The sequence below is a fragment of the Suncus etruscus genome, chromosome 4, assembly GCF_024139225.1.
Source record: "Suncus etruscus isolate mSunEtr1 chromosome 4, mSunEtr1.pri.cur, whole genome shotgun sequence".
Lineage (NCBI taxonomy): Eukaryota > Metazoa > Chordata > Mammalia > Eulipotyphla > Soricidae > Suncus > Suncus etruscus.
The window spans coordinates 144,256,006-144,271,594 of record NC_064851.1 but is presented as its reverse complement, the minus strand read 5'-3'; positions in this window follow the sequence as shown (position 1 = coordinate 144,271,594).

Genomic DNA, 15,589 nt, shown 5'->3' with positions numbered 1-15,589 from the left:
TTTTTTTCTTTCTTTTTTTTTTTTTTTTGATTTTTGGGCCACACCCGGTAATGCTCAGGGGTTACTCCTGGCTATGTGCTCAGAAGTTGCTCCTGGCTTGGGGGACCATATGGGACACCGGGGGATCGAACCGCGGTCCGTCCAAGGTTAGCGCAGGCAAGGCAGGCACCTTACCTTTAGCGCCACCGCCCGGCCCCAGAGCTCATGTTTTCACTGTTGTTGTGTCTGGGCTTTGAATGTACAGCTCTACCACTCTCCCAGTTCTTCAATATAATTAAAGCCCAGACCCCTGTTCCCCCATTACTTCACTTCTCATTTTCTTTCTTCTCTCCCTCTTTATTTTGTTTTCTTCTCTGTCCCTTTTCATAGGACCTGGGGTCAAGTGTGATCTAGGTACCACCTTTTACTACATTACATTTCCTAATACAATTATTTTATAGTCCAAAGATTAGTGACATCATCTTGTGTTCATCTTTCTTCTTCTGGCTTACTTCACTCAAGTTTCCTAAGAAATCTTGAACAAGTCACTTAAATGTTTTTTATTTAATTACCTCATCACTAAAATGACAGTGATAACATACAATTCGGTAACTATATAAAGGAGGTGGGCCTTCTAAATAATTGTTAATAATCATTGCTATTAATTTTTATTACCAGCTAAAATTTTGGGGTGGCTTTTGTATGCACCCCACAGCCTGATACTCAGGCCCACATTCAGTGTTCCTGCCTTAGACCACCCACATGTGGTAAAAGTACCATACACTTAGGAAATGAATACTGTAAAAATAACAAAATTAATGACTCATTTTCTGCATCCCTATAATTTTTGTTTCCTAATTTTTAAATAATGATGTTTATTATTTTTTCTTCTGTGACAGCGTAGCTAGATGTACTTTTCAGTCCACATATTCTCAGATGTCTCATGTACCTGCTAAGTGATTTCATAAATAGTATTCTCTAATAAGTTTTTAAAGTTGAAGTGCAAGAACATCAATATAACCTCTATTTCCCAGAATAGTTTTTGAGTTTGGTAATTTAGCAATATCCTGTGTAGACATAATTCTTCTCTTTCTCTTTCTGCACTGCAACCAATTTTGTGGGAATTTTCTTTTCTGAGGAGAGAGTGACTCCACCAGATACTGCTCCCCCTCTGTGGATTGGCTCATTCATATGCTTGGTCATTGGGACTCAGATAGGAATCTGTGACCGATCCAAATTTTGGGTATAAATTTTGTCATAGATGTGGGACAAAAGAAATAAAGTCAGTCAATTTGACACCTTCTGTAAGTAGCCTGATAACAGTGCAATAGTTTATGTGCTGCAAGTCTTCTGTACAACATATAATTACATTCAAACAGATGGATGTTTATATTTTATATTAAATAAAACCATCTCTTGGCTAGCTTCAATACCTTCATCAAAGGAATGAAAAAAAAAACAGTGTTAGATCTCAGATGACTTTCTGATAGAATCTAACATTTTGAATCAAGACATAATCTATGTACCCAAACATTATCACTCTTCTGTCAACATTTGTGCTGATAAGGTAGCAGAAGTCAAGTAGTCTGTGACTGATGTAAGACTTCTTGTCAGCTGGCTACTATATAAGAACTACATAACCTGCAAATTGGATCATAGTTTTTGTCCAAAAATCACCTCCAATCATTTCCTAGGTTTGCACCTACCTTTTTAGTCATGATTTAAACCACTTTATCTAATTATTTTTTTATTTTCTAAAATTTCTATTATTAAAAAGTTAGGTCTTAGTCCTTAGATCTTTTATTTTAGTTTGAGACATTTTCTTAGTACATCTTCCAGTCTCACGGCTTCAAATACAATGTGTACACTGAGAAATATCAAGCTAATATCTCCAGTCCATTTTTTTATTTGCTATCAAAATAATTCTAGTACCTATTGAGAAACTGCTGTTAGATAGATTTCAGACACTTTAGGATTAACAATTTCTACCCTAGTTTCCATATCTCCTCTAATTCAAATATTTGGCCCACAACCTAATCCCCCACACCATTTCAGATCACTGGCTTATACCTATCAGCTTGATCTTTACCAGATTCTTCTTGTTCTCATAACCTACATCTCATCCCTAAACAAATACTATTGTTTTAACATAAAATCATATTCATAATCCACACACTTTTCCACCTTTCATTGCTATCATAATGATTCTTATACTTTTAATGATAAACATTGATATATTATTTATTTAATCCCTGTAATTCTGCTATTACTGAGTACTAGACATTAATTCATTTAATTACTTTGAGTTTAGGGCCACACCTGGCAGTGCTCAGGGATTACTCTTGGCTCTGTTACTCATAAATCACTCTGGAAGGCTTGCATTCTATATGAGATTCAGGGGATCCAACCTGGATCAACCACATGCAAGGCAAATGCTCTACCCACTGTGCTAGCATTACAATCCCTTTTACCTTTTCAATTTACCCTAAATCATCTTTCTTAAAAAGAATCAATATTTTTTTCAAACTATAGACCAAGTTATATCACAATTCTGTTCAAAATATTTTTATGCTTCATATATCATCATTTAGAGTAAAAGAAAAAGAAGTGCTATAACCAAAAGGCCCTCCACTATCTTTTCCATGCCTCATCACCTCTAATTGTATCCCCTCTGTGTTTCATTCATCTTGTTCATTATTTCACTAGTAACACTGACTTTCTTCATATTCTTGAGGCATCCATCCACTTTAGGATCCTACCAGGAATATACTTCTCACATATAGCAATCTAGCATCATACTATGACCTCTGTTAAATATTTACATCTTTGCCAACTTTACTGAAGCTTTTCTGAACCATTTTAATAAACGTGCAATTTCCATTTACCCAAAATTTGTTATCTTAACTCTGACTTATTGTGTTCTTAGTATTTATCATCAGCTAGCATAATATGCCTACTTACTAATTTTTCATGTTGACGGATGTACTTACCATTAGAATGATGGTGAAATTCCAATGAGTATGGATTTTTTTATAGTTGGATTACTTTGTACACCAGGAATTACATAGTCTAAAATATATTATGTATTCAATTGTATTATTGAATATTGTTACAAGATATTCTTTCATTTCTTACCGTTGTGAGACAGAGTCATAAGTTTTACATTTATCCTGTGTTGCTTGTTTCTAAACATTTTATTCATGTGGTAATCACGCAGCTTATATTTTAAGTGCCTTTAAGTGTTATGTATACTCTTAAAACAGATAACCCCACAGTAATTACTATATATTTATGAGTTGAGCTAAGTATTTGGTAGGAAGAAAATTTCAAGAACACTTACAAACATATCTGATATAACTTGAAGTAAGCAGACCTTAATTAAAGAAATGCCATTTTAACTGAGGTAAATGAGTAGCGAGAAACAATTTCTAATGCAGAAATGTGCAATAGTCTTTTGACAGGAAGGGCATGAAGTAATAAGAGAACTGTGGGACTGAGCAGTTTTGATCCCTGGCACCCCAGATGGTCCTCTGAACTCATCAAGAGTGATTCCAGAGTGGCAGCATCAGAAGCAACCCCAGATCACCACCAGTTATGGCCCCCACACCAAAAATTCTTTTCAATTTAAAAAGTAAAGGAAGACCTATGTCAATCAAGTATAATATGCAAGCTGAGAGGAAGAATTTTGTGTGAAGAGTCTGAGATATTTCCCTTTGCTGTGTAGACCATTTTATAAACCTGATATTTATCCTAAAAGCAAAAGGACAGCCATTAAAGATAATTTAAAAAGATAAAGAAGGTCCTCATTTGTATTTTAGAACTAGTCTGATCTGATATGACAAAGGATAAGCCAAACTAAATATAGGAAGACTCTCATAAAAGCGCCAATTTTCATCAAGAATTCCTTCCCACTTTCCTTTAGATTTTTTAATATGAATTTTAAGAAAAAGCAGTCAAAGATTGGAGTGGGAGAGAGAAGACGTGAAAAGTAGGTTCATCCTCTGGTGAGAATTAAAGTTGCACAATCCTCATAGAAACTACTAGTTTGATGGAATCCACTGACATCAAATGACAAGCTGGAGCAGGAAACACTGACATGGACATGCAGAAGGGAAAGCTAAGGTCAGCATTTCTAAGAACAGAGATTGAGCACAGAGGAGAATTGGTCCCAGTTCTATCAGTCAACTTTGCTTGCAAATCTTGTCAGATTATGTGTGCTTCTGTGGCCTGTGTGAAAAGAAGAGTGAGTTATTCTTTTTTAATATAATTTTTATTTTAATCACAATAGCTTACATATCGTTGACAATAATATTTTAGGTAAATATTAACATAAAATCAGGGGAATTCCCATCACCAAATTGCCCTCCCTCCACATCCATTCCTGTCCTACTTCCCATATCTTCTTTCCTCACCCCCTGGGCTGCTAGAGTAAGTGATCCCCTCTGTGCCTAGCTTACTACTTAGTGGTCTTACACCTGTTTGGTCTTGGTACCTCTCTTATCCCCCCCCCATTGGGAGGCGGGACTAGATAGTTCATTATGTGGTTTTGTTTGAAGAAGAGAAAAGTAATAACCTGGAGAAAAAGAAAAAAAAATGGAAATAGGTGGAGTCTTTCTAGAGGCTTTCATCTTTGGTTTGAGTGATAAAGGGGAAAAAGAAGGTGAAACACAACAATAGTACATAAAGAACTGTCAAATAAAATATCCAGTGAGCATTTCCAAAAAAAGGGAAGGGGGTATGCACCATATAAAGGCCATGGTATTGAGATAAAGAACAATGTGGCAGAGCAAATACGAAAAGAAAAGAAGAAAATAAATAAATAAATAAATAAATATAAATGGAGACATCCACTTCAATAGCCAAACCACAACAATGAAATCAACAAAAAAATAGATAAGTAAATAATAATAATAATAATAAAATTTTTGTGCTTTTTTTTCCCTCCTGCAGATGCACAGTAAATATTGGGGTCATTTGTAAAGGAATTTCCTTTGCCTAAGATAAACAGGGTTTCTCCACCCTTGAAGTATATTGTCATGGGGATTAACTATAGACTCCTTTTAGGTTCATTTACTCTCCCCTTGGTGTTTTTATGGTGTATGGAAGACTTCTGCTCCATCCTGGGTGATAAAATCAGACCTCTGTATATAGAAGTCTCGGTATCTGCATGAATCAAGGAGCTGAGGGAACAGAACTTCTAGAACCACAAAGAAAGACATAATCATAAGTTCAAGAGTGAGTTATTCTTAACAGATATAAACTAGTTTAGTGGTTGTAGTCACACAAATATGCATAAAAATAGTATTTGTTCCAGAAAACAAATAAGTTAAGATGCAAAATCCTTAATTTTTCAATTTTCGAGTATGATTCTAGTAGTTTGATAGGATATCTGAAGTTAAGTTATTTAAAAAATGTGCAACAAATTACTCAATACATTTTTTAGTTTTTGAATAATTTACCATGAACTACAGTTTAACACTGTAAAAGAAGAAAATGCAAAAAAGAGGGTTGTTACGGACACTATAATACCAAACCAGAATGTTCCATATGAATTAACAAAAGCAATGAAGATTTTATTGCAAAATCCAAATTGGAGAAATGGGAACAATATTTCTGTTGATTAAAATAAGAAAGGGAATGGGTTGCATTATATAATAGGATCCTAGTGACCAACTTTAAATAGTTTCTGAATGAAGTAAAAAAATGTCTTCATTATGTGTCCCCTGCAAGAACTACATCCAAGTATACTGGCACTGCAATTGATGTTGCAGAGATGTTGAAACCACATATGATGTTGGAACCACACAACAACAGCAGAAACATAGGAACAGAAAGTGAAAAAAAAAATGGTTATCAGGGCTGGAGGGACAGTATAGTGAGTAGGGCACTGGTTTTACATTAGACTGACCCATGTTCCATTTCAGGCATGCCTGGTTCCATCAGACATTCCATTAATTCCACCAGGATCAATTCCTGAGTGCAGAGCCAGAAGTAATATCTGAATATCATTGGGTTTGACACAAAAGCAAGAAATCAAAAAAATTGATTAATGAAAAACAGAAGAAACATTTCTATATTTATATAGTTTGTCATGATATAAAGCTTAAGGTTGTTAGAACAAATAATGTGATTTGTTCTTAAATGTCACTTTAATAATAATTTACTTACCTAGTGTTTGTGATTTTTTCTGTGTTTAGTAATTTTGTTTGTCGTTTATTTTTATGCTAATGTTCTTTTAATATTTTTATCAGAAATTATATATATAAATTATTTATGAGACTCTTTTTATGATATCTTAACTCTTATCTATAATAAAGTAAGCTAAGCATATATTATGACATTTTAAAGATTGCTAAACTTGTAACATAGAGGCTATAGAAAATGATTCATATTTTATTGTTATAGACCCATACTCTTAAATAGCACATATATGTATTGCTGAAGATTTGACATTCCCACCAAGAAGAAAATCTACATAAATGTTTTGAAGTATATAGAGAGCTTGTGATTTTAGTTTCCAAAGGATTTGCCCAATTTCTACTTTCTAATTCACAAATCCTGAAAACTAAATATTTATCAGGAATTTGTAGATACTATCAGAAATATACAGAAAAGATAATTCTAACTTATACTACTGTGATAATAATGTAGATCAAATAAATAGATAAATTTAACAAATATCTAAGAAACCATATCTATCAGATATGAATATAGAGAATGAAATAGAATGTCCAGATTAATTTTACATCTATTTTATTATTATGGATTTTATTTATTAAGGATTAAACTATAAAACAGGACTTCAAAAATTATACTTTGAAAACAAGCATCTTCCAATTTTGTCTTGAATAGAGGTTTAACAGAAAGCCCATTCAAGTTTTTGTTGGAACTAGAGATTAGGATAAATAGGAACAAGGAATGTATACTATACAGAATTTCTTTTTTGGCCATACTAAAATATTCAAAAATTATATAATCATCATGGCTACATAATGAAAATATACTAAAAAGCACTTTGGATATTATGATTTGAGATTTATAGCTAAACAATACTTTAGAAAACTTTTAGCTCAGGACCTGAGTGATAGTGCCTTGGTAGAGCATGGCCTTGCTTGTGGTCGACTCAGGCTGATCACTATCACTCATATGGTTCCCAATCCTACCAGGAGTGTTCTGTGAGTGCAGAGTCAGAAGTAAACCCTGAGTACCACTGCTTGTACCTCCCACCAAAAGAAATGTAGATCATTTTTCATTCATATCATATTCATAGTTCATATAAGACAGTGCTTTGATTTATTAACACATTTTTTAGAATACCAGACAAATAGTGTTTCCACTATCTAAAATACTAACTTTTTTAGCTGGAAGAAAGGGATTATCACAAGTTTCACAGCAGTACTTAAGGTCTGTATATGGACGTGATACATGTCCAAAAACTACAACAAACTTCAGGATACCAAGAAATGCTACCAAAAATAAGAACTCTAAAAAACATGCCTAATGACTACTACCATAGAATAATAAGTGGTAGTTATGTTCAGTGTGAGATTTCCCTAAAATATTTAAAGTAATTGGTCAAGTTGATTTTGTGAAACTCATCTCAAAGAAGTTCTGGGTTAAACATATAGGTTAGTCATAGATGTATGTTGTTGTTTCAAGCCTTGGATATGAGATACATTTAAAAGTAGATGACATCTATTAACTGTCACACTCATTCACACACATCACATGTCATCTCCCTATGTCACCGAGAATTAGATCTATTAAGAAAAACAGAAAGTGCCAAACTCTTTTATGGTGTTTTAGATATATTAAAGATGACAAGAAAGTGATTGGTATTTTATGTCTGTCGAAGTTTATTCACAAGACCACCTGCTTAGTGAGTGAAACCCCTGACATTAAACTTGTTTTCATACCTACTGAATTCCAAAATACATTATTTAGTTCAGTTTATAAGTCCTAATGTCATTAAATATTTGTATGCTATTTTTATTTCTTCTAATAGAAAGTTAGTATTTTTTTGTGGTTTTTGGGTCACACCCAGCAGTGCTCAGGGGTTATTCCTGGCTCCAGGCTCAGAAATTGCTCCTGGCAGGCATGGGGGACCATATAGGACACTGGGATTCGAAAGGATGACCTCCTGCATGAAAGGCAAATGCCTTACCTCCATGCTATCTCTCCAGCCCCAAAAGTTAGTATTTTGACTTGAGATTCGTATTTTCATTTTTTCTTATAGCCTTAAAAGAGCTACTCTAATATCACATGTATAAAGGTACAAAATGAACAAAGAAAATATTATAAATCTGTTCCACAAATAAACTTACAATGTTATAAGAATATTTCTTTTTCTTTTTTGTTTTATTTATTTGTTGTTTTTTTTTCTATCATAATTATTTCCACATAGTTGGTGTTGATTAACATATTAACTGGAAAATTAATTTTAAATAGTATAAGACATGATCCAAGAAGTTACTTAGATTCTTCAGGTGAAAATAGTTATGTAGAAACACTAGAAATATTTCCTCTTTGAAATAAGTCAAAGCTTAGAGACCCAGACCAGAATTATGGTCTTAAAGACATAAAAGTAAACCACTATTTTCCAAGCCTTTTTTCTCTCTTTATCATGTATCTCTTTCCTCTGCTTTTGCCACTCTGGAGAAATCTGTTCTCTCTTACACACCTTTCTTTCTTTCTCTCACTCACATATACATATTCACAATTTCTTTAAATAACTTTCTTAAATACAAACTATTCTTCTTATTAAAATAAAAGTAATACAGCTGTTTAGTAATAATTCATACTCTCTGGGTCTCATTATATATTGGAAATTACTCAATTTATTTTTAAAAAATATACCCATATTAGATTTCTTCTTATATTTGTATGCTTCACTTATTGCCTGATAAATTCAACATAAAGAAAAATTTAAAAGTCTTCATATGTTCTTCTACAGAAAATATATGAAATATATAAATAATATGTAATATTACAGACATACATAAATAACTAAATATATAAAGCTATATACAACTATACAAACTTGTTACTGAAAATTCGCCACCACCCTGTGGCTTTAAATCAACAGTGGGCAACTGAATTTAAACAGTATTAATAACATGACTTTCATTGAATTTTAATTTGTTTTTTTTTGAATCATTGTCAGTTAATTACTGCACATTTGAATTGAACATTTACTAGTACCAATACCTCTTTTATGAAACAAAATGAAAATAATATATCCTTTTCTTCAAGGTATTTGGATTCTAATTTTACTGAAAATGCCAGTTATTTCAGGGGTAGATTCTTTTAGTAAAGACTTTTCAGTTTCCACTTCTTACAATACCCACCCCTCATTTCCCTTAGGTAGAGCTTTGAGTGTAAATCTGTCATGAGCATTTTAGTTAGCAAGATAGATAAGTGCTGACTTCCATTTGGGAAGAAGACAGTCTGCGATGATGCTGTCATCCGTAAATGTGCAGAAATAACCAACCGCCATACTGATCCCAACAACAGATTAGCTCTGTCATTTTTAATTACCTCAGCTGTAACACACACAGGGGGAAAAATTGCCATAGTCTCTCCATTCCACATATAAACCATCTAGACTGCTATCTGCTGAATGCCGTAGCAGGGCCCTCCAAATCCCAGGAGGCTCGCAGTCACATATAATGAACTCTAATGGAACTAGCTGCTAAACTAAGCCTGATAATCCCAGCCCTTGAGACTCATCCAGGCCGGTGAGGCTTGGACTAATTCCCATTCAGACTCCTGCTCAGCATTCGCTGCTGAAGTAAAATCATTTCCAATAACTAACAATGTCTAAGGAGAATCATGAACACTCCACCTAGCTCCATCCATTTGTATACATAGAACACAAGAGGCACTTGTCAGCACATTATCCCTGAATCACAGCACAGATTCTCTGAGCCTGAATGAGTCAATAAATGCCAATGGGCTGAATGTATGATTTTGCTGTTAGAAAAGCAGAAATTAGCCTGGTGATTTAAAAAAAAAAATCTGTCTTAAGTGCATTTGGTAGGTATTTATTAATAAACTCTTTACTCTCTCTACCACCTCCACTAGCCAGTCATCAGCTCTTGGGCCTTCTACCTACAGAGCCTGCGGGTAAAACAAACTTAAGTCACTTTGCATTACCCAAATTTATTACTGGGGAGCAAAAACAGAGGGATTTGGATTTGGAGCCAATGTCCTGGGTAGGATTTTAAGTTTTGTCCTCTACCACTTGGGCAAACTGGAGCAAGAAATATAATAACATCAAGTCTCAGGTTTTTCATTTGTGAAAATGGCTAAACAACACCTGATTGTAAATGCGCTAAAACAGACGGAAAATAGTTCAAGAAATTTTTCACAGAAATGGCTGGTCGACAGCTGCAGCAAGGTAACCACAAGTTTCTATTGATATGACAAATGCTACAAAGTCCAGCTCTCCATCTTTATTGGGCAGGCTTAGTGACAAGGAGAATGACTTCATTTTTCCAGAGAGGCCCCACATTAGCCTTACAGACAGAAACTAAGATATAACCACTGAAAGTCTATGCTCAATTTTAAAGGAAATGATAACTATCAGGGGTACAGAAATTCTCTGTCCAGTGCAGTATTTCTGGAATGTAAGATTTATTGAAAGACAGATTTTGAGATACTTTCTGTATATGCAGAGCACTAAATTATCTGACTATAGGTATTTGAGTAAAGCGTACTCGGACCTATAAATCCATGTTAATCACAAAAATAGATATTGAACAAAAATAGAAAAGATAAAGATTTTGGTTCTTGGGCATTTTGTGTCCTAGATAGCATTTAGTGATTACTGTCACAAGTGGCCTGAAAGATGCATGCTTGCCAAGCCTTCTACTGATGACTAAATCTCTATATAATTGGCATATTTTTCCTTAAAAAATTTAATCTAGTTGATATTTTCAAGTTGCAATCGAGTGTGTCTACCTGGAAAAATTCCCAACTATTAAGAGATTTTTGCCTACCTTTGCTATGCTGAATTTAAAGATATTCCTCAGAGAAATGTCTTATTTTCATGTTACGTGCACTTTTGTATGATTTATGTTGGGGAAGGAAACTAGATGCACAAAGCCTCATTGACTCAGTACATTAATGTAATAGATGAAAATGAAAACTTTTAATCTTCTTTGTGTTTTATATGATGAGAGCACCACAGAAATAGAATTTGATACTGCTATTATGGTGTTTATACATTTATTCTTTGTAGTTAAGAGATATTTGTGGGGCTTGTCTCTTTTCAATATGCAATTAACTGTGCCGATTTAAACTTTGCAATTTGTTAAGTTTTGATATGTGTATATTTCTCTGAAGTAATAGCTGCATCCTGACAATGAGCATATATTCCTCACCACTCAAAATTTCACAGTATTCATTTATATTATTCTCTTTCATGCCAGTCTGCCTATCCGTCACCTAGAGAAGCTCTACATTTTGTTATTATTTTAGCTTGCATTTTTTTTCTTTTTTTAAAATAATACTTTATTTGAACACCTTGATTACAAACATGATTTTGGTTGGGTTTCTGTCATGTAAAGACACCCCCCCATCACCAGTGCAGCATTCCCATCACCAATATCCCAATTCTCCCTCCTCCCCACCCACCCCTGCTTGTACTCTACACAGGCTTTCTATTTCCCTCATATATTCTCATTGTTAGGATTGTTCTCAATGTAGTTATTTCTCTAACTAAGCTCATCACTCTTTGTGGTGAGCTTCATGAGGTGAGCTGGAACTTCCAGCCCTCCTCTCTTTTGTCTTTAAAACTTATGGAAACATACATTGATTCTTTCTATCCTACTCCTTTCAACCTAGCTATGTTTTTAAGGAGGCCACATCCAGCAGTGCTCAGGGGTTACTCCTGGCTCTGCACTTAGAAATCGCTCCTGGTTTGGGGGAATCATATGGGATGACAAGGATAAAGTCAGATGCCTTACCATTGTGCTACCACTTCAGCCCCTCAATCTAGCTACTTTTAAATTAATCCACTTTTCAATTTATCTACAGTTCAATCCTTTTTTTTTTTTAATTTATGGGACATACCCAATAGTGCTTCGAGGAACCAGACAATGCGAAGGATAGAAGCCAGAGGCCCCATGTACAAAGACACTAGGTCTTTAAGCTAGTACTTCACCCAATATTCCATTTCTTTTAAGTATTTAATAGTATTTCCTTTTATATAGAATCTACAGTTTATTATCTATGCATAAGTTGATGGTCACTCATTTGTTCCTAGTTTTATATTACTGTGAATAAAGCTGCTATGGACATATTTTTACTTTTTAAAATAATAAAACGCTCAGATTTATTTGATTTACATATTTTATATACATAATTTTTTAAATATCTAATTTTTCAAAGTGGTTATGCTGTTTTACATTAAACTCAGCTGTGTACAAAAAACTGTAATTCTCTCAAATCGTTGTCAGCTGTTTAAATAATCTGTTTTTTTCTCTTTAGCTTTAAAATATTTATATACTTACATGTAAGTTCATTTCTTCTAAGCAGCATATAATTAGATTTTGCTCTTTTATCCTAATAATATGCTTTTAATTTTTGTTTAGACCTTTTATATCTAATTTGATTAATTATATTCACAATTCAAATTCAATATCTTACTATTTATCCCATATGTTCTTTATTCTTCCTCTATTTCTGTTGCCTTTTACATTATGTTTAGGGAGGGAGGATGATCAGGAGTGTTCAGAGCTTTCTCCTGACACTTAGAAATGCTTCAGGGCAATGTAATCCCAAAAATCGAACTCAGATTTCTGCATGTAAAGTAAGCATCTTTCCCATTGCACTATCTCTCCAGTTCCTTTCACATTATTTACTTTGAACTCATGTTTTCTTTTGGGGGTAAGTTCCCTCTAGGAGAGTGGAAACATGGACTATGAAGTATGAAGATATGAGAGGCCATGCAAGGTTATGTGGGAGAACAGCATTCTGATCTTTAATGTGAAGATTCAGGGGTATGTATGGGAGATTCTTCCAGTCACAAGTATGAAAAGAAAGCTCACATTGGTTTCTATGCAAAGTATAACATCTCTTTTGTAAATGGAGGCTTCATATTACCATACATCAGTGCTTTTCAATTATTTTCTGTCATGCCCCTCTAGGGAGAAGAAAACACTTTTCATGCCCCCCGCGACTGTAAATTGTATCTTTATTAAAAAAAATTTTAACCTGCAAAACAAAAATATATAAAATAATTTGAGCTGATTTTTTTTTATCAGGTGTATGCCTAGATTAATAGCTACAATGAGCATGTTTTGCAATGCACAGCTTTTCGAAGCAGGGTTTGAAGCAGGACACAGTGACTCTCAGCTCCAGAGACACACAAAGACATAAACATGGGGCTTAGCTTGTTATGACAGTGTTTGCCAAGGTCAAACGCACCCCCCTTTATGGAACCTCATACCCATCCTGGGGGGCACGACCCATTATTTGAGAAGCACTGATATGCATAGTTTGTTTCACCTGGTTTAAGTGGTATGTAGACCTGATGAATAGACACATTTTAAGTAAGAGTCCAGAGTTAAAAGGAGAAGGTGAATCTTAACATCTCAAAGCAGTTCCTGTCCAGCTAGTCCCTGGATGTCAATACTGATGTAGATTTGGGGATTTAGCAAGGAGCTGGGTTTCCCTATCAAACTTCCTATTTCTGAAGGAAGAGGTTTTTGTATTAAGGCATATAAAAAAGACAAACTTAATCTGAAAGAGATAAAAACCTATACCTGGCCAAAAATTTTTTATGTTAATTCTAAGGTAAAAATTAGTGAGCAAGTACTCAAAGTCCTTTAGAGATTTCACAAAAGCAGAACATTCCTTTCTGTTTAAAACTACAAAGGCAATTAGAAGACAATGCAGAACATAAGTAGTTTTTCAGTAAATTTGGTTTTGAGTTTTCCAAGAAAAAAGAAATTTAATTAAGGCTATATTTGCCTATAAAATCCATATATTAGGAAGTAAAATGTTCAAATATATACACACTTAATACAGAAAAAGGGAGGTTCATATTTTGGACAAATAAATGTTTATTACTAAACATGAGAAATATCACCTTCGCGATCAAAAATCTTAGTCAGCCATCCATGCTGAAGGAAGGTATCTCAGTGGGCCTTCTGATGAGATTCTCATTAGATAGTGGGAGATGATAGGACACACCCGGTAGCATCAGGGGTTCCTCCTGTATCTGTGCTCATAAATTACTCCTGGCAGATTTGGGGGATCAAGCAGGATGCCAGGGAACAAACCACGTTGACGTGTGTAAGGCAAATACCTTACATGCTGTGCTATAGCTCCTGGCCCAATCTCTATTGTTGATTCACTAACTAGAAATACTTTTTCAGTGATTTCTTAGACAAATTGTATTTTAGAGGTTTTTTGGAGGATATTTAAGTTGTTGAGATAAAGTTGTATTGAATATAGGATAATATGGTGACATGTTGCTTTTTACTTTAATCTCTCTTTTTTAACAGATGTTACTTCTTCATGCAGTTTCTAATATTCAATCCACAGTAATCTTTATCTTGTTATCATCATTTTTCTCTGACTATACTTAAAATCATCTTTTTATCACTTATATATATTTTGTTTGTATTGTCATGGCATAGACACTCTTTAGCACTCTTGCTTCTTGCCCTGGTATTCATTAGGTTTCTAATGAAAACTTGAGCTATGTTTTTTAATTAATTTTTCTACTTGCCCACCCATTAATCTACATTTTTAATAGACTTTAGTTAAATATATATTATGCTATTTGAAGTTGTCTCACAGTTAATTTGTGCTCTTTTATTACTGCTTTTAACTGTTTTATCCTAATAACATTTTAAGTTTATTTTAATAATAATAATTATTATTATATTTCACAGTAATGCCTAATTGTTCAAGTCTATTGTGTGTATTTTTGATCTCTCACAGAAGTATTCTGTCTCTAGAAATTTACTTTTAGTCTTAGTTATATCTCCTAGCTATTTTATTTTTTGAATATATGTTGCATACAATTACATATATTACATAAAATTACAATAACTATTTTAATATTTATGCTAATTATACCATTTTATATATGTGATGCTGATTTTGATTGATCTCATCAAGTTCATATGTTCTTTACTTGCATGACTGAAATATTTTTTCCTTAGAAGATACAGATTACATATTTTGTCTACATATACAATGTGCAAAATGTTTTCACATTACTATAAATAAGTAATCTTAAACTTTGCTTTATAATGTACTTAATTTTGGGGCCAGAGCAATAGCACAGAGATGGGGCGTTTGCCTTGTGGCTGTTCCAGGATGGGCCTTGGTGAATCCCCAGTGTCCCTTATGGTCCCACAAGCCAGGAGTGATATCTGAGTGCATAGCCAAAAGTAACTGCTGAGCATCACCAGGGTGTGTCCCCAAAAGCAAAATAAATAAATAAATAAATAAATAAATAAATAAATAAATACTACATGATTTCCTTAGTTGTGATCTTTTCGTTTTGGTTTTAATGTTTGTTAGATTTGAAATGCTTGGTATAGAACTAATAATGCTACACTTTAGAGATAAACTTTTTGAATGATTTATT